Source organism: Eptesicus fuscus, chromosome 3, assembly GCF_027574615.1.
Source record: "Eptesicus fuscus isolate TK198812 chromosome 3, DD_ASM_mEF_20220401, whole genome shotgun sequence".
NCBI lineage: Eukaryota > Metazoa > Chordata > Mammalia > Chiroptera > Vespertilionidae > Eptesicus > Eptesicus fuscus.
In genome coordinates, this window is record NC_072475.1 from 100,096,562 (window position 1) to 100,117,597 (window position 21,036).

The 21,036-nt window shown below is 35.0% G+C and overlaps 1 protein-coding gene across 1 annotated transcript in view; it reads right to left on the bottom strand.

Moving 5' to 3' along the window:
- The window catches only part of ROBO2 (roundabout guidance receptor 2), a 744,230-nt gene that overhangs the window by 534,144 nt on the left and 189,050 nt on the right, over positions 1 to 21,036 (bottom strand). The window lies entirely within an intron of this gene.

Here is a 21,036-nt window from a genome sequence, read left to right on the forward strand (position 1 = left end):
CATACTGGGGATAGAGCCTGCAACCCAGGCATGTGCCCTGACCAGGAATTGAACCGTGACCTCCTGGTTCATAGGTCAACGCTCAACCACTGAGCCATGCCAGCTGGGCTTTTTTTTTTTTGAACTTATATATATATATAGTCATTTAATACATATATGGAAGTCATTTAATATTGCCAGCTCTCAATAGGGAGATCACACATTTCAAAAAGATTAGCCATAAACAGAATGATTACTTAGAGTGATTGCTTACTGGAAGCAATTTTTTTTTTCTTTTTTAAAAAAAATCTTCATTATTGAAAGTATTACATATGCTCCCTTCCACCACCCCCCATTGGCCATTGGCCCCTTCTAACCCCCCCTGCCCCAGGCCTTATTGTCTGTGTCCATAGGTTTTGCATATATGCATACAAGTTCTTTGGTTGATCTCTTCCCACCCACCCTGCCTTCCCTCTGAGATTCAACAGTCGGTTCCATTCTTCTATGTCTCTGGATCTATTTTGTTCATCAGATTTATTTTGTTCATTAGATTCCACATATGAGTGAGATCATGTGATACTTGTCTTTCTCTGACTGGCTTATTTTGCTTAGCATAATTTTTCTTGACTGTCTTAAGTGGAATCAGAGGTATAAGGCACACAGACAAAGTTGTATGTTTGAATCTTATATGAATATTTTAAAGAAATTTTAACTGAAGATTATGACCACCTTAATATATAAAATATTGTTATTTTAGTCAATATTTCTTTAATTTTATTATGTTTAATTAAATTACATTGATTATTACAAAACTGTAGACCTGAAACTGACTTGTATCAACCAATGTTACCCAAATAAATTTATTTTTAAAAAATAAACATAATTGATAAGAAAGTTCCTTTGTTCACTACAAAAGACAAAAAGAAACCCATGTCCTATGTTTTCCGTTACTACAAAAAGAAAATTATAAGGCTAAAGCTTTTTAATAGAAAATAAATTTGTTTTTAAAGTGAAAATGTTTTCATTGCATAAAATGTTCAAGAGTTTGTTGAATAAAATTACGCTGGCATCACAATTCAAGCTATTTAAGCAAAATCAACTTGGTCAGCACCACTCATTTTTAAGTGAGTAACCTTGTCCTTGTCAATCAAGGCAGTACAGGAGACAAAAGAGCATGCGTGGAGGCAGATTTACTTCAGCCGACCCTTACACTGTTCCTCTGGGGGACGTTTTAGTGCAGGCACCAGCACCAGAGTCGACAGCAGCTCTGAGCTGTGTGTGAGAAAGACAAGGTGAGGAGGAGCAGGAGAAGAAAATAGGGGGAGTGAGAAATACTGCTATGAAACGAAAAGTAACACTGTGTGCTCATGTGAAAATTGAAGAAAAAACATGAAACTAATTAAAAAAAGAGGAGGAGGTAGAGGAGGACAATGACCAAGAGGAAGAAAATGCTCATTAGAACAGTCCTGATAGGGCATGATTTTCAACCTTGTTCATCCCATGGCACACATAAACTAATTACTAAAATTATGCAGCACACCAAAAGTACAATGTATTTTTGCCAATTTGAAAAAAAAAAGGAATAATTTTGATTCATTGACACCAGATGGCTTGTTGTGTTGGCTGTTATCATTTTTTATTTGGCAACCTAAGGAAAAAGAGGTCAGTACCCTTGACTAAATACCTTGACTAAATACCTTGACTAAATAATCAGGTATTGCAAGTTTTAAAAATTATTGTGGCACACCAGGGTGCCCTGGCACATTGGGCTGAAAATCACTGTGATAGAGTCACTCTGTTTTACTAGAATAGTAATTACTTCCTGTTTGTTTATTTGTTAACAAAAATAAATGATTATTCCAGTCAAAATCATCTTAATTGAATTTGCAGTTTATTTAGACATATCTCAATGTTTTCATGAGTATAACACTGCATTTTAAAAGAATTCATATTATGTTATTTCTTGCAAGTATTGAAACAGAATTGTGTCTCCAAATTTTCATTTCAGTAATTTTCCAGGCGATGAAGACAATAATGTGTGGTGTCACCTGCTTAACAGAGTCTTATAATGCATTACTCTATTCTAATAAAATGATTATCCATAAAATATGAACTTCCCAAAAAATGCTGGCCTAAATTAAATATCATGAACATCTGATGAAGAAATTTTCCTAGCATAAAACCACATACAGACATTATATTTTTGTTGAAAGTGAAGGAATGTTTGAAATGTTTATAGTTTTCTAAATATTATTATAAGTATATAACTCTTAATTTTGTTTCAATGAAAAAGTAATATTTTATACCATTAAGTGCATTTTAATACACTATTACACACAATCGTCTGATGGTGAACATGCTCATAATTGATTTAGATGCACATAATATTCCTGGCTCTCTATGTTTTCAGTAAATCAATTTTTTAAATTAAAGGGTTAATAAAAAATGACCCACACAGAGCTTTATTTAAATTATTATAGCATTTATAAAAAAAATAGTTGCCATGGCTGCACATATACTAACGAAATTGCACTTTGAAGAACAAAAAGGAAAAAGAAACTAGGAAGAATTCACATAGCCAGAGCAAATACTGAGATGAGTTTCCTCTGAGCAAAAGAATCCAAAAGCTGTCAAAAGAATAGAATAAGACCGTGTAAAGATTATATATTATGCAAAATTTACTGAATTAGAATAAATTAATGAAAGCAAAACTTGGGAAATATTCTTGAAAAAAATCCATTCTTTGTTTTCAATAGAATAAAATAATATGGGCCTAGTAGCCCCAATAATTCTATATGTTCCATTAAAAAAATAACATGCCCACAATAAAATTCATTAATTTTGTAAGTAAAAGACTATATATATTTTGTCAGATGCCTACTGAAATCTCTAGTACTGAAGTGAAATGCTTTAATATAATTCAAAGTGAATAAAAGAGGGATAGATAAAAATTATAGCAAATTATTATTTACAGTAGAATCTAGGTCATGGTTATATGTCATATCATTATGCTATTTTCTCTAATTTTGTATATATTTAAAAATTATCATAATAAAAAGCAAGAAAGAGACACTTTAATGATTAATTAGGCTATTTATGTTAAATCTGTTCATAAATTTGAACCTTTTCTATATTTATGGAAACTTGAGGAACCGAATGCTATTTATTAATCTTGTAGGCCACTATCATAGGAATCTTCCCTAGGGAAAAATAAGTGTCTAATAATATAAAGTGTATGTTATCTAGAATCCAGATGGTCAAGAATTTCAAATGGATTCTCCTTCATTTTCTTGAACTAAGATCCTTTACATTATTTCAGTAGAAAAAAACACCTAAAATGAGTAAATAAACTCATGAGGAGTTTAGCTTTATAAAATACTTTCCACAAAAATCAGTCAAATGATAAAAAGAAATTTTAGAATAAGCTTTAGAAGTCACACACATCTAATTCAACAACAGAGTAGGTGCAATGGCCCTAGCTGGTTTGGTTCAGTGGATAGAGTGCTGACCTACAGACTGAAAGGTCCTGGCTTAGATTCCGGTCAAGGGCACATGCCCAGGTTGCAGGCTGGATCCCCAGTAGTGGGTGTGCAGGAGGCAGCTGATCAATGATTCTCTCTCACCATTGATGTTTCTATCTCTCCCTTTCCCTTCCTCTTTGAAATCAATAAAAATATATATTTTTTAAAAAGAATAGGTGCAATGATCATTAGTATCCATAGTGATAGCATTGAAGCATTACAAGGCTATCATCCAAAGAACATCAAATGTTTTTCTCTATATTTTAGTGCATTTTCTAAAGCAATGAAGATTTCTTAGCAAATGGGTAAGCCTAGAATTCCATTCGGCATAGACTTAAATTACCCAAGTATCTTTTCCCCACGTATCCTATAAAATCTATATTTTACTTAATTAGGCTATCTTCCAGCTCTGATTTTCAAACATTTGTGGTTTGGGAAAACCATGTCCACTGTCTTTGGATTTGGACTGCATGGGCAGTAAATTCAGAAATTAGTGTCAGAATCAAAACTCCTTTAACTTTCTTCCAGTGAAGGAGCTGGCTCCTCACAGGCACCACTTTGGTTGAAAACACATTAACAACCAGTGTTAGAGGATACGGTTTACAATTAGTAGTCAAGCAGAGTGCAGCTACTTTGAAGATGTTAGGTTAAAAGTACTGTAAATATAACCGACCATCTTCAAACACAGAAGCAGCGCAGCCTCATTTATACAAATTTAGAAGGATACACTTGTAAACCAATTCCAATAGCAAAAGTATACATTTACTATAACTCCTTTAAATTATTTGAACAGCAGTGACTATGCCACATATAAACATGGCACATATGGACTGTTATGGGAAATGCAGCCATTCATGAAATTCCAACACAACCGAATCAGTTTGATATAAACACATTGAAGTAAACAAATAAGCAAACAAAACTAGAAGGAAGACACAATGAGGTTTTTCTCTTCTGTGGCCTTCATGAAATACTATACTGACTCCTAATACAATCTGAATATAAACAAATTCTAAATCTCAGTTTCCCAAAGTGATTCTTTCACATGTTCAAGGGTTAAATGTACTGTTCAACTCTGTTGAAACAAGACAGCACAGCTATCCTTCCTATAAGCTTTGCAGAGTGTGTAACAAGCAAATTTCCATCATGAATTTATAGGAGAAGGCAGAGTCAGTGGCATGTATCCCAGTAGTCCTTTTGTCAAGGAACGGAGAACAGAATAGGCAGGTATGGACACTAGTATTCTACAGGACACAATATTGGAGAAAGTGGGTCTAAACCCAAAAGACACAAATTAATGCCTGGCTGGTGTTGCTCAGTGGTTGAGCGTCAACCCAGGAACCAGGATCTCAGTTTGATTCCTGGTCAGGGCACATGCACAGGTTGTGGGCTCAGTCCCCAGTAGGGTGCACTCAGGAGGCAGCTGATTAATGTCTCCCTCTCATCATCGATGTTTCTGTCTTTCTCTCCCTCTCCCTTCTTCTCTCTGAAATATATATATATATATATATATATATATATATATATATATATATACACTTTTTTTTAAATAAACAAATTAACATCAACTGTACATCACTTGAAAACAATGGTTAGTTAGCTCAATGCCTAGGTTAGTTAACCCCTTCCCCTAGGAAAGCAAGTTAACAATAGTTAGACTCAGTATCCATTAAATATAAATATTTTGTACCTAGAATCATTGAGGTAACTGTTATAAAAAAGTCAAGCCCTTTCTAATATGAAATATCAATGAAGGTAGAGTTATTCTGAAATTCTTTTCAAGGCCCATTTTTGGAAAGCTTAAAAATTCATTCTTTATAGTTCAACTATTAAAGGTCACAGAATCATCTTTGTAAGTGCAACAGCATAGCTATTAGTAAAGTAGGTTCACCTAAACTTTCAGCTTGTGTAAAAGTAAGAGCTTTGACGGTGAATAAAACAGAAGGCTCTGTGTATTGTATACCTCAGTGATCTTCGAAATAATTTTCCCAGGATAGAAGGGGAAGAGGTCACACATACATTCTATTTGATTCTATTTTGACAGGGCGAAGTGTATTACCACAACAACAGTTCATACATATTTAAAGAGGAAGAAAAGCACTCCTTGGGAACTACAGCTTTAAGTGCTTTCGACACCAGATGTCTGCTGTTTTAATGGATCTTCTTATTTAGAAGATGAAAATGAACTTAGGAGTAGACCACATTTTCCCATAGAATAAATGTGCATATTGCATGGAGCAAATGGATCTCTCATCATGCTGTCTCATCATCAGTTTAAAATAAAGAAAAAATATTTTTAAGTGGGGAAATTATGTATAAATAAAACAGAAAAATATTAACTTGTAAGTCACTTATATAAAAATTAAAGTTTCTAAAAGTAGCTGTTTTCAAGGACCTTAAAAATTTTGAGGAGAATGAACTAATAAAGATCACCTGAAAGAAAAAAGAAATCTACTTTGCAAACTAATTCACTCTTACTTGAAAGTTCTTACTTTCCTTTATATTGAAAAATGTTAAAAAATATTTTGAAAACCCATTAGAAAAATCTTTCATCTCTTTCTTACCCAGTGTTACCCACTTCGAAAATCCTCTGTAATGTTAAAATTCTGACAGTATGTTCATATTGAGAATATTTCTTTACCAGTTTTGTATAAGAATATATATATATATATATGTATATATATATATGTATTTTAATTGACTTACTAGTAAGTATATCTATCTATATGTAGATAGATATACTTAAATCAACATATATATTTAAATCAACATAACTTTTTCCACTTGGTGTTTACAACAGGAGGTTAAAGTAAGATAGCACATTAATATTCTGAATACTATCCTTTTTTATTTTTTAAATGAGAATGGTGGACAACTATAGTCTATCTTCACAGGAATATCCTTCTTTTGGTAACTCCTAGGCTATAATTCGTGTCCAAACAGCCATATTTTTACATGTCTGAGTGGGTTGGTGAATGAATAGGCACTTGATTAGTCAGTCTTCATTTCTATTATAGGGTCATTCTGTAGAATGCATTATAAGAAGATGTGTAAGAAGATCAGTCTGGAAGAAGACAGAGGGAGAGACAGACAGACAAAAAGACAGACAGACACTGGAAGTAGATATGACAGACACACAAAAAGATGCACAGGGTCTGAATCCCAGTGTTAGGCTCAGCTTCCTCCTAGTGCATTGGATCAGTGACAAGCTACTGGCTATACAACAAATCACTAAAAGTCATACAATGACCCTATAACAGTCACTTCAAAAGAGTAAACACCTTCTATCTGCCTTGACGCTGGTCTGGGTGCCTGTATTCCAGTTTATAGAGCCATACAGTGCTGCACGGCAGAACACTGGGAAGCATGTGCCACACTGGCAGAGCGAGCAAGTCCAGAACCAGTGTGCTGAGAAGTGGGAACCCGGGCCATGGGAAGACAGCTCAGTATGCAGTTTCATGTAATTGATGTTTTAGATCCCATAAAATCCAAGGCATAGGAAAGCTTTATCATTGCCTACATAAAGGCTACTAAAAATTGTATTTAATAGTAAATGCTACCTTTTGGATTATATTTTCTATGAAACGACTTCACCTAATTATTTTTGTAATAGAAAGTGTGTGATTTCTCCTATTATATTACATAATAATACTTAGGATGCAAGTTAAACAATAATTAATCTTTTTCAAAAAGATGAATGAGTAACTGTGTTGTGTAAGAATCAAAGTTCATTAATGTCTAAATGATAAAAGAGATACTAATCTTTCTTCATTAGTCAGGTGAGGTTAGTTACTCCTACCATGAAAGTGTGTTCAGAACTTACATGACTTTAAGTATACATCACTGCAAGATTCCATGGTCCAACTGGAACATTAGGAAAAAATGTCTCTTTAATCATCTTGGCAGATCTGTGCCTTTATTTTTTTAAAGAATCTTTTATAATTTCTATAAAGAATCTAATTGCACTACATTACAATTGTAGAGATGATACTATTCCAGTATTTTAGGTTTATGGAGAAATGGCACATATAAATGAACATATTGTAATGTACATAAAACACTGAGTTAAAATGAATAATATGAATTAAATAATAACATGGCAAACTCTTTCACAGTAAAATTTCTAGGAGAAATTATATATTTTCAGTTGAGGTTTGAACTTCATTTTTTGGTGTTTGTGGAGAAGATGTCAGTTTGTGAAGAAATACAAGCACATTCTGCAGCCATGTTCTGAATATTTTCAATTGCCATCTATACTTCTGATCAGATATATCATTGTTCTCATACTACTAAAGGATTTTGCCTCAAAGTAATTGAAACCTAAAACTCCTTAACATTTCACAAATATTTTAAAGTAAGTTTTAAAGATCTAAAAAATTCCTACACAATTTGGACTTTTAATATGAATTGAAATTAGTAAAGGTCTTTCATATTTATAAGGAATTTTAGAATGTTACATTAATTTGATCTTTACAATAGCTCTGTGATTACATGAGGGCAAGTGTTACTATTTAACCATTTTATAAATCTGCAAACTGATAACAGTAGCTAAATGACTTCCTCAACGTCCATGATCAATGGTCAATCGCAGAACCACAATTCAAAACTGGTTCTATCCAAATCTGTTACCCCTAAATGAAAGCACCCACTGTGAAAAAAAAAAAATATAATATATATATATATATATACACTAGAGGCCCAGTGCATGATTAAATTAAATCATGCACATGTAGGGTCCCCTAGGCCTAACCTGCCATCCAGGCCATATCCACTGCCCTGCAAAGCCTAGCATGCTCCGCGGACACTGCTGGCAGCCTGCTCCCCGCCTTTGATGGCAGGGGGTCCGCTGGTGCCGGAGCGGACACCCAGCTCCCCGCTTTTGATGGTCAGCGGCGGGATGTGGGCTCGCTGCCCCAGAGGCCCCTTCTGTGCTGCAGCACAGCCATGGCGCAGACACTGAGCTCGCGCTGCCGCTGGTGACGCGAGCTCAGCGTCCCACCGGCCCAATCGGCCACCCCGGCCACCCCGAGTCCCGACACCCCCGTGCCTCCTGGCCAATCGTGGGCATAGCGAAGGTACAGTCAATTTGCATATTACTCTATTATTAGGTAGGATATGTGTGTGTGTGTGTGTGTGTATGTATGTATATATGTATATACATATATATATGTATATACTTGTGGTGGACAAAAGTAGATTTACAGTTGTGAGTACAGGAAACACAGAGTTTATTCTTGTATTATTATTTATTGTATCATTTTCCATATAACAACTGAAAACCTACTTTTTCCCTACCCTGTATGCTCTTAGACAGTCAATATGGTTCCCCAAAATTTTAGTTATAAAATAAAGACTAGTGAGCTTGCTTATAATTATTTAACCAAATTGGGGGAAGAAAAGAAAAGCTGCAAGATAAATGAAAAGCAATAATAATGGGCCCTATATACAAAAAGAAGTTGTATGTAATGCTAATGATATAACGAAGGTGAAACTTAGTTCATTCATAAGCAATTGCTTTCAAAATTTTAAATAAAAATTATTTTAAAAATACGTTTCATGTGCCATATTCTGTGTTGGAGTATTAAATAAAAATTTATTGATCTTGATGTCATAGAGCTTATAATCTGTATGAGGTCAGATATTAATCAAACCCAAATAAATGTTTCACTACAAATTGCAGGGGAATTATCAAGGACAAGAATAGGGTAGTATGAAAATTGGGAGAATGTCTGTAGAGATGTAAAGTTTCAGCTGAGGTCTAAAAGATAAATAAAAATTAGATAAGAAAAGACTAGAGATGAGAAAATTTCAAGCATAATGAAAATGCATATAAACTATTTTTGTGTTAGAACGAGTTTGGTATGTTAAAAAAGCAAGTACACGTGGAACAGACTGACAGCTGTCAGAGGGGAACGGGTAGGGGAGGACTGGATGAAAGGAGGTGAAGGGATTAGCCAAAAAACAAACCTGCATAGCTCATAGACACAGATAACAGTGTGGTGATGGCCAAAGGGAAGGTGGCCCAGGGCTGGATGGAGGTGGGCAAAGACGAGGAAAATGGGGAAATTTGTAATAGTGTCAACAATAAAAAAAAAAAAAGCACGGAAGAGGATGGTAGAGGTATGGATCATGAAAGGCCTTGTTTAAATAACTTGATTTTTAATGCCAGGCCAGTGGCAAACTATTAAGGATAAAGGGAATTAATGCATTCATAATAATGATTGGACCTTACAAATCAATTTAACCAGAGATATCTATACTTTTAAGTCTGACTCATAATTTTCTTGAGATCTGGACAGTATATGTTTTTTGCAAAAGATTTTTTTTGCAATTAAAAACTATGATTGGCATTGATAATCAGGAACTGACAATGTATCCAAAATGGACAAGATAATTAATTGCAAAATAATGAGACATTAACTCATTTTTATGGGAAACTACTCTTGCCAGTAACATTAATTTACTTTTTGTCTTCTGTCCTTCTTTACAAAGGAGGGTTAGGCCTAGACCCTGGGTTTCCAATATGAACCCCAAAGTTGTGAAACTTAATCCAATTAATAAAAGAAAATTCATCCAGATTGCTAGCTCATGTGAGTGTAATATCCCAAGCACTATCTCCTATAATCTTTATGTAATTGGTTCCCTTTAGGTGTAATGCTAATAAGCTTGGATCAATTAATAACTATAATTGAAGCTCAACATAATTAAGCATTTAATTTTGAACTATTCAAGTATAATTCCATTAAAATCAAATCATGAAATTGGGCAAAATAAGGAATTATTGACAAAAGACGAGGAGGAATCAGAAAGCCTCACCATGCAGTGATGCATGGCTTACTCTGGTTCAAACAGTCGATTACATGTAAGAAAGGGGCCTATGCACATGTTTACTTCTGATTCTGAGCCCTACATACTCTAGTTTTCCCTTGACACGAGTATGTCTTTGAAGGTCTGATATCAGTTACACAGTGTCTCAAATGGACCTTTAGCTTTTGTTGGTACTGGTTTCCCCACTTGTCATGAGGGATTTTAAAAATAATAGAGTAACAAAAATGTATTTGGAGAAAAAATATGATGTTCTTAAACAAAACAAAAATAATATTTAATAATTCCATCTCTTTATGATAGAAATAGCAACTCAATATTTGGGTATTTTACATTATAGCCTTTTTTTCCTTGCATATGTGAAATTTTATTTTTGATCTCTTCTTTGCTTCCAAACATAAAAACATGTCATTTGGTAAATTTTACTAAATAATACATAGTGATTTTTCCCATGTCAATAACATAGAGTTCTAGAACTGAATTTTTCATCTCTATAGAGCCTAATATGATATTGTTATACCAAAATCATTTTGAACAATTTATTGTTTTTGAATATCTGTGGTATTTTAAAATAATTTATGCTAAATATCCATGTACATAAATATTTGAACATAATTTAAGATCAATTCCTATGTCAAAATTGCTGTTAAAGCACTGTGAAAGTTAAGGCCATTTTCTAAATTGCAGGGGGAAGGTGAAACAGAGAATGACTTCTTTCCAAAGCAAAACTCCTGAGGGCCTGAGCACCAAATCCATAAGTGCTGCCTAATTTATATTGTAAAAACTCTTGGAAATAGCTTTGAGAAACATAGAATTTAAATATTTTATTTTTTAAAAGGGAGATCTTTTAGGAGTCATATATTTCAACTGTTCTAAAACATGGGTACACATTTATAAAAACTGTTCTAAAACATCTGAATCACCTGGTATGCTATGTAAAAATCCTGATATAATAACAATAACATTATTATATAATAAATAATAAAATATAATAAATCTAGATATAATAATCATTTATAAATGTGGAATCTGGAAATCAGTGGTATTTAAATGTTTCCTTAATGATTTTGATGTGGCCAGGCTGACATTTGTCCTTGGACCAACATTTTGAATGTAATGGCCTATTCTAATCCTCTCACTTTGTAGATTAGGAAACTGACTCCAAAAACATTATGTTGGTTGTCCAACTTTCTAGTCATCAGCAGATAGAGAGACCTCTAAATCTCAAACTAGTGGTCTCTCCACTATATTAATTTGCTTCAGTTGTTGTCAATATGGCATTATCAGCCCACTGGATCTACTATTAAAAGATCAATCAGAAAATAAATGGATTATGTGATAATCTCACAAAGGAAAGTGCATGCCTTATGAAGACTACTTTTTTTTTGCTATTTTGATCATATTGCTTATTTAAACCTTGAACTTACTGAAAATTAGATGAAACTACCAAAGTAAGAGACTCTTACACAATTTTGCCTTCAGTTAATATGTCTTTATGCAGCAGCAATCCACTAAAATATGAACATTTTGATAATGAACTATAGAGAATGCTTTTTAAATTGTCCAAGGCAAATAAATATATAATTATGCTTTCTATATATTATCTGGTTTTAGATTTATTGAACATAAAATAAAAATGTAAAGTTCTTTTTTTCATTACTACTACAGTATTCATATTTGCTGCATAAAACTAACATACCAAATGATGTTTTGAAAAAAGTTGTTTATAAATAATGGATTAATATAGCTTCATGCAAATCTTCGGTAACTTTATAATACCATGCTACCTCTCAAAAAATAAGATGTGAGCCCAGCTAGTGTGGCTCAGTGGTTGAACATGGACCTATGAACCAGAGAGGTCACAGTTTGATTCCCAGTTGAGGGCACGTGCCCGGGTTGCAGGCTCGATCCCCAGTATGAGACACACAGGAGGCAGCCTATTAATCATTATCTCTTATCATTTATGTTTCTATCTCTCTCTCCCTCTCTCTTCCTCTCTAAAATCAATAAAAATATTAAAAATACATATATATATAAGATGTGAGATCAATTTCTTAGAATATATATATATTTTACCAAAAATAGATTTGAATTTTTTATAACAATATATGAGTCAAAATAGACTCTCAAAATTACATGGCTTCTTGCTGCATTGCCTAATTATAGCTTACACATCCCAATGCCATCTGAACACGCCTTTCTCTCTAAACTTGTTTTCTGTAATTTTTCTCTCCACTTACTATAACCAACCACACTTCTTCGAGTCTGCCAAACTCTTCCACATGTGTGAGCCCAGAAACCAGCATTGTCCTCTGGAGTACCGTGCTCTTCCTCTAGAGATCAGCATGGCTCTCTCAGGTAAATACCTCCTCTTTAGAGAGACCTCGCCTGACAGGCATGTCTAAAATGGCCACTGATGAGCATCTATTGCAGCAGATTTCAATTCTCTGCAACAGTTGTGATTATCTAGTGTTTTTTCCTTACTTTCTTGTTTGTGTATTTGTTTACTTATTTTTTTTTTATTTACCTTGGCCCCAGAATATAACTGTCAGGAGAGTAGAGGTTATATTTTTCTTGTTCACAGTTGGTTTTCCATAAATAGGTGTTGTAAGAATGAATGAATGAATGAATGAATGAATATGCAAGATTAGAGGTTGGAAAAACGTATTGTAGACAACATTCTATTTTTAAAGATATTTTTGATTATGTGAAAGTGTTTATTTTAACTTGTGATAGCGAGAATGGTTTTCTTAAACCAAACTCAAATTTTAGATTGCACAAATAACTAAGTCAGTGAATTCTTTTGTCATAAGTCAAATGGCCAAAAGCCATTGTCCATCTTCAAACAAATATGGGTCTGATTTCTCATTCATGGCTGTATAATAACAGTGTTTCTGCTTATTAGTATTAGCTTTGTCCAGCCTAATAGATCCCAAGAAGCTAAATTTTAACAAGTCAGAAATCAATGAAAACACATACACAATTCTAACACTGTTCATTATTGGCTATCAACATGCTATCTGTCAGGCCAGCTTGTGAAACTGTATTTGTTGGTTTCATTCAGTCTCCATGCCCATTAAAACAAAAGAAAATATAAATTTATGATAGCAATTGATGAGTGTATCTGTGATAAAATGTAGAGCTTGATCACTCATATCAACACAAAATCTAAAGCAAAATGTAGTTCTATAGGTTAAGAGCGTAATATAATCACAACTTGTGAATTCTTAGTGAGCCTAGTGTTCCAGGTGCGATACATTTTTTAAGAGATAGAAATGAGTGGACAAAGTCGGGGGTTGAATACATTCCCTAAGCAGTCTGTTCCCCTTAGGTAGACCCTTGTCAAACGGTTTAGAATCACAAAGGAAACCAGGAATTAAACTCAGCTTCACCTAGTTCAAATACACAATTCTTATTCTTCACAGGAGAGAGCTCATGATGGATTCTTCATCTGAGCCAATTGCTGCCCTCAGATATTCAGACAATTCCCGCAGTGGGAGAGAATCCATCATAAGCTCCTGTTGTGTATGAAATAAACTCTCAGGAGTGAGAAGACATCTTTAGTGCCCACACTTTTTGAAAAGCAGCACAAATCTTAACATGCCAGCTCCATGTAAGGCACATGATTAATAGACTTCACTCAAAGTGTTCAGAGGTTTAAACACATGGCCAATGACTGCTATTGCCTCACGTTAACCAAGGATACACTTTAAAACTGCTGCAGACTAAAAGTCAAGAGCAGTCCTTTTGTGATCACTGGAACTTTTATTTCTATTTCCACTTGGGAGCTATACATGCTCCTCACTGGACAGTGAAAATAATTTGGGATTTCATATGGGCACAACATAAAAAAATGTCAAATATGAATAACACTCTCATTTTTTAACTTTACCTTTATCTAAAAATGATGTTTAGATTACACTGTGCTAATGCATATTTCTAAGAATCCTTTAAAAAGAAAATGATGGCCACGATGAAATAAAGCGATAAACAATAGCAAAACTCAAAATTAATGAAGGGGTGTTGTATTTAAATACCTAAATATAAAAAAGGGGATGTCTGTAATACTTTCAACAACAAAAATAAAGTAAAATATAAAAATAAAAATGTTATTCAAAAATAAATAAATACCTAAATATAAAAGTCATAATATATAAACATATATGCAATTCTAAATATATAAAAACTATAACTCTGATTTATTTAATACGAAATTGGGATAAAAACTGATTCTTAATATGAACATTGTGACTGTCAAATGGATTTTATGTTTTATAAAGTTTATATTTTAGAATGACCCTGACTAAATAAAGTGAAATAAAGTAATAACTCTCACATTAAATCCTTTCATACCTTGTAATCATTCTAAATCTTAGATTTCTGATGGGAGGAACCAGGACTTAACTAATGACAAAAATCACACATAGATAATGACATTCCTTATGTTCTCTATAACTATAGTTTGTATTACTTAATCAAGTAATTCAATATAATGTTCATATTTAAATAAAATTTTTTACACTATATTCTATTTTATAGTTTATAGTTTGTTATGTAGAAAATAGGTACCTTAAATTACTAATCCATTAATGAAAGAAGGAAAAATAAACAATAAACAAGTGATATGCTTTATGTGGGACCAGTTAGTGAATAATGCCCAATCATGTAACAATTCAAAAATATTTTTATGTATTTGGATTGCCCATGTCAAAAAATACTATAAAAATTATTTAAATATCTATATATATAAAAGCCCAGTGACCATTACGGCAGAATGACCAAAACAACCAGTCGACCAGTCGCTATGATGTGCACTGACCACCAGGGGGCAGACACTCAATGCAGGAGCTGCCCCCTGGTGGTCAGTGCACTTCCACAGGGTGAGGGCCGCTCAGCCAGAAGCCAGGCTCATGGCTGGAGAGCGCAGCTGCGGCAGCAGGAGCCTCTCCTGACTCTGCGGCAGCACTACCAAGTGGCGGCAGCAAGCGCAGTGGCCGCGATGAACACGAGCAGTGTGGCACCCGGCCAGGTTCGGGTTCCTCCCTGGCCTCCTGCTGCTTGGCGTACTGTTATATCCCCCAAGGGGTCCTGGATTGCAAGTGACTATGGCATAGCTTATAAACTGCTACATCCCACACACAATTAAACAAGGAAGGCAGCTTCTGCAGTATTTAAAAAAGAGATCTGTGGCTGCTCAATCCTAATTCATCAGAAGAATCTCCAAACTGTCCACATCCTGTTTATTTTACATGGGGATGAACATGCATTCCTATATATTGGGAACAGTCTCTTAGATTTAAAAATTAAAACCTGGCAAGGCTACTCTAACACTGGAAAAACTGAATGATGCAGCGATGACATGGATGGACTCTGGCTTGCACATTTTGTGGTCAGCCCTGATTCTGACACTTATAACTGTGTGACAAGCCAATTACTTAACTTCTCTTTGCTTCAGTTTTTCCACCCATAAGATGGGGAAAATGGTACTGCCTCAGAAAGATCATGTTATGCACTGCATTTTATAATCAGGGGGGAAAAAATGTAGCTGCCCATACAACAGCAAGATGCCTCTCACCTGTATGAAAAGTATGGTCACTGGTGGATGCAGTGTCCCGGATTGCGAGAGGGATGTCCAACTGCCAGTTAGGCCCAATCCCGTAAACAGGCAGTCAGACATCCCCTGAGGGGTCCTGGATTGCGAGAAGGCACAGGCCAGGCTGAGGGACCTCCTCCCCTTTGCAAGATTTTCATGCACCGGGCCTCTATTTTCTTATAAGTGAGTATCTGCTACAGTAATTACTTTTCATCAAAGCAGGCCCCACATCAGAATTACTTTATTCCAAAAATGAAATAATATCTAGATTTAAGAAAAAAAAAACTATAAATCTATATTCTCATCATTATGTGTTATATTATGTTCTGCTAAAAGATATGCTGAAGTTCTAAACCCCAGTAATCTATAAATGTGACCTTATATGGAATATGGTCTTTGCAGAAATAATCAAAATAAAATGAGGTCCTAGAGCAGTAAGGTGGACCTTCAATGCAACATTACATAGTATTTTAATACTTTCCTTCTCATCAGTCAATTTGAGGTTATTATCTCTTAAAACCCATCTTTGAAGTAAAATCGTAGTAATTTTTTTGCTTATACATTAAAAAAAGTATGATAATACCTCCAATAGCACATAATCTATGTATATAAAAGCCAAGGGACCAGAACGCCGGAATGACCGGAATGACTGGAACAACCAGAACAACTGGTCACTATAACGTGCACTGTGGCTGGCCAACCAGCCTGATTGGCAGGGGCCTCCCCCTGACTGGCCCCCCCAACCCTGATCGGGGGTGGGGCCTGCTGGCCAACCTCCCGCAGTCCCTTTACCCCACCAGCCTTGCCCAATTAGCTCCCATCAGGGCAGGCCGGCCAGACCCCACCCATGCACAAATTCGTGCACCGGGCCTTTACTATTAAGCTATGTTAAGGCTACATGCAACTGAACTACTGGTATGAATTTTGACACATTCCCGCTTCCCTACCTAAGATCTATTTAGACAGGTCGATATTAGATATTTTCTCTAGGAAGAAAAATATAATCTGCCTTGGAGATTATTTTGGTTTTTATTTACATATTTACAGAGGGGGGAAAATACTAAATTATGAAAAGTGCTATCAGGTAGACCATTGAATCATCAATAAGATTTTTTAAAAGAAAAAGAAAATTGCACACTCCAGGAAAATAGAAACATTTTCCCACTTTTATTAGAATTGAAGGGAAGTCTACCAGTCTAAAATGTTTTAAAATACAGATTTAAATATAAGTATCTTTTAAAATTATAAATTCCATAAGAGAAAACATGGCACCTAAATATACAAAGATATTATTGTGAATACCTTCTAAAATTAATGCATATATTTGTTGGGGGGAAAATTGCTCCTTAATTCTAGGCTATCTTATAGTTTTCCTCAAAGATCATTTATCTAAAGTAAAAGATTCTTGCAATTTTGATAATGTACATAAATATTATACTAAAAAGTATGATATCTTAAATTATATGCACTGAATGCACTGGGAAGATCAGTGTGGCTGTAGGAAAATGCTGTTCATTATTATTTAATGGTTATGAAGCAGGTGTAGAGGTAGAGTACAGAGTAACTGATTGGTAACCAACAGAGTAATCACTAAGCTTGGTTGCTGTTCCTACATCTGTAGGTGCTCCATTGAGATCCTGAGGATTAATCTGGGTGCTCTGAATCAAAGACCCCAAATATTTTAAAATAATATAGTTAGTTATTCTTACTTTCTACTGTAATGGAGATTCACCTCCTATTTACATTTTTGGGGTAAGGTTAAGGCCAGGTTAAAATTAGCAGTCATATTTTGTCCGAAGAGAGTCTGTAGCTGAAAGAGAGAGACCTTTCTCTCATTGAAGTTGCCTTTTTCATGCAGAAGCAGTTGGGAATTGTGGTTAAGAACAGGGCTTGAACCTGCTCTTTCATCTATTAGCTATATAGCCTTGAAGGAATTGCTAATTCATCTGTACTTTAGTTTGCTCATCTACAAAATAGGGCTGATTATACTAGTATTTCCTATCTCACAGAGCTACAGTAGGGAGAGAATGAGAAAATGCAGGGAAATCAATGCCAAGTGTCAGGTTCAGCTGTCACTATCAACACAATCATCACCAAAATATCTCATAAACAAGTCGCAAAGCCTCTTCCAATAAAAACATAAAGCAACAAGAGAGAAACATTAAATACATGCAAATAATAAATTGTCATTTGACATTTTGAAAAATATAGACAAGTTGGATTCAGTAACTTTTACACAGCAAGTATGTTAAAACACTCTGAAGCTGACATTTTAAGTGTCAGCACTATCATTGCCTTCTGATGCCTTAGTGACACATCAATCTTATTTACCCTCCTTCTCCCTCCCAAGGAAATGTGAAACCTGATTTATTTTTATATTATAAGCATTCTAGGAAAAATAAATTCTTAACCTAAATTATTTGCAAACTCTCAAAATGCCATAAGCAGTTTGTATCCCACCGCCAAGAATTGAGCGTGATCTATCATTCCCATGGCATATTTGCACTAAGGATTGCTTAACCTTGTTAATCAACACAATCAGAAAGTGGGTGAGGTGACCTTCTAGTAAAATTGTTCTACAAATTGCATAAGCCCTTCACACAGCTAGGGCAGCACCTCTCTGTGCAATGCTCTGTCTGTCAGCACATGTGGAACCAGAGAAACAAATTACTTGCTTCATTTGATTCTTCGGACACAGTAGGACACAACCTTACACTATGCAATGCCAAGAAAGGAAGATGAGTCTTCTTTCAAATCCCCACTGACTTTGCAGCATGACTGGGCATTCACAACCCTCCTCTGCCAGCTAACACAGCTGCATGCCTATGAAGGGCTGGGATTCTATTTTCCTACATGCTAAAAGGCTGAAGGCATCACTCTTGCCTTGCAGAAACTCTGAATGGGAACTCTGCTAGAAACCATCCTGAGAGTTGCCTGCCGTGAGGCTCTGTAGTTAAATACAGTCAGAGGAATCTGAGAAAGTGAGTAATTTGACTTCATAGGGCTGCTACAATCACCCAAGGAAATACCTGATAGATACACAATAAATGTTTGATGAATGCAAGAAAGGAAGGAAGAAAGAGTGAGATAAACAGAAAGAGACAAGGAGATTTGAGGGAGGATGGAGAAGGAAAGGAAGCAAAGGAGAGAGGGAAGGAAGAAAGAGAAAAAGGGAGGAAGTGAGGGAGAAAGGAAGTCAAGAAATAAGTTGAGGTTTTTCTTACTTAATGATTGATTCCATTACTCATACTAAGAAAAAACAAATAGCCCCTGGAGAATAATTTTTAAAGTAGTAATGGAGTCAGAAGGACAGGAATAACTATATTTCAGAGTAACCCCAACACCCAACTCATTTCCCTGAATTTTAATGATAAGACAATATGATAGGCATACATTAAAACATTAGTAGTTGCTAACTCTATCATTCCTCTCAAAATAGCACTAACTTGTTTTTCTTTAAGCCAGACAACATTCCCCTATTCCAGAAGATAGACATATAATCAGATGGAGCCGATGAGAGTGAAGTGCCACAAGGCAGAAGTCCTCTACACTGTATAAAATGTGTCTGAAGCCATTAGAAACACATGGATCAAACTCAGGGAAAAAGCCCCAGCCACCAGTAATTTCATAGTCAGCGAGCTTCTCGCTAATCTTTGATATTCTTGATTCTCTTTGGACTTCCAAATATGTGCATACCTATCTGGGCATGCCAAGATCAAGGCTACTCCTTTAATTAAAATTGAGTTTAAGTGGGGAATCAGACACATTCCTCAATTAGCTATACATAGTTTGCATTTATAATTTGTTTAAATCCTAAGAATTGAGAGTAATCTAGATATACAATTTTAAGTTAGTAACCCCTTAGGCCATCCATAATTGGCTTTTATTAGTATAGATATAAAAAATGCAGTGGATGTTCATGAGCTCATTTCAATATGAATATTCCAAGATATGCAGAAATAAATACTCTGTTCTGATGCCATTTACAGATGAAACAAGGTAAACCACGCTAGTTTTAAGTAGAATTTAAAGATGGAAAAATTGGGATTATAGCCTCAGCTATTAAAAAAATGAGTTTCCAAAATACTTTTAATATCCTGTTCCTTGGTCTATTCAAATTTCAGAGGTCTTATTATTAAATTTAAATCAATGTCAGAAGCACAAAGAGCAACAAAATAAATATAATTTAAAAATAAGAAAAATTTAATTGTGATTGTCATTGCTCAAATTTCAAGTTAAGTACAGATATTCATAAAACTTCTAATAGTAAAATGGCGAAGAAGAAAAATGGTGAGGTATTACCTTGCCAAACAAAGAAAGAGAATATGAAGTAATAGAAAGAGCACAGAGTCCAGAAAGACCTGGGCTCAACTCCAGGTTGTTCCATTTTATGAGAAGTGTTTGAGTAGGTTACTTAAAATCTTTATAGCTTTGGTATCCCACAGTTTGCATGAGGATATTACTACACCCTTCAAGATTATTATAGGAATAATTAGGTAAGTGACATAACATTTGTTATGGCAAGCACCTAGTAGGTGCTTGAGAAAAGATAACAAGGAGAACAGGAGCAATGACAAAAGCAGCATGTGTAATAATTGCATTCATATTATACATACTCATTACAGCAAAGAGAGACTTGAACTGCAATTACGGATTGCCTGGCATCTGAGGTCTCGGTGGAGGAAGGGAGTGCTCAGCCTGTAGTAGCTGGGATGACCCTCATTTGCCAGCTGACATGTTATTTAGAGACAATATGCTTCAATCATATGGGCCCTCCAGTTTCTGGTATCTGAAGGGTAGCAGAAAATGTCACCCCAAAATATGCCAGTTTGGCATAAGGATTGTTTTTAGCTAAAGGCACTTGAAAAACAGCAGGTACAAGAAGGGCACGCTGACCTCCCTTTTCTTCTTGAAAGCAGGAGATAAAACTCCCATAGGGAAGATCACCAGGAGGAAACCAACATTCTTAATCACCAGAGACAGGGAGTCTCGGCCAAGAGAATTCTGTACAAACAGACGTTGTTAAAATAACTTTTATCATGTTTTGGTCTCCCCATATGTTGAATTACTTTTCTATAATTTCCTCTCTTTGTTTAACTTCACATATAAGCACTTAGG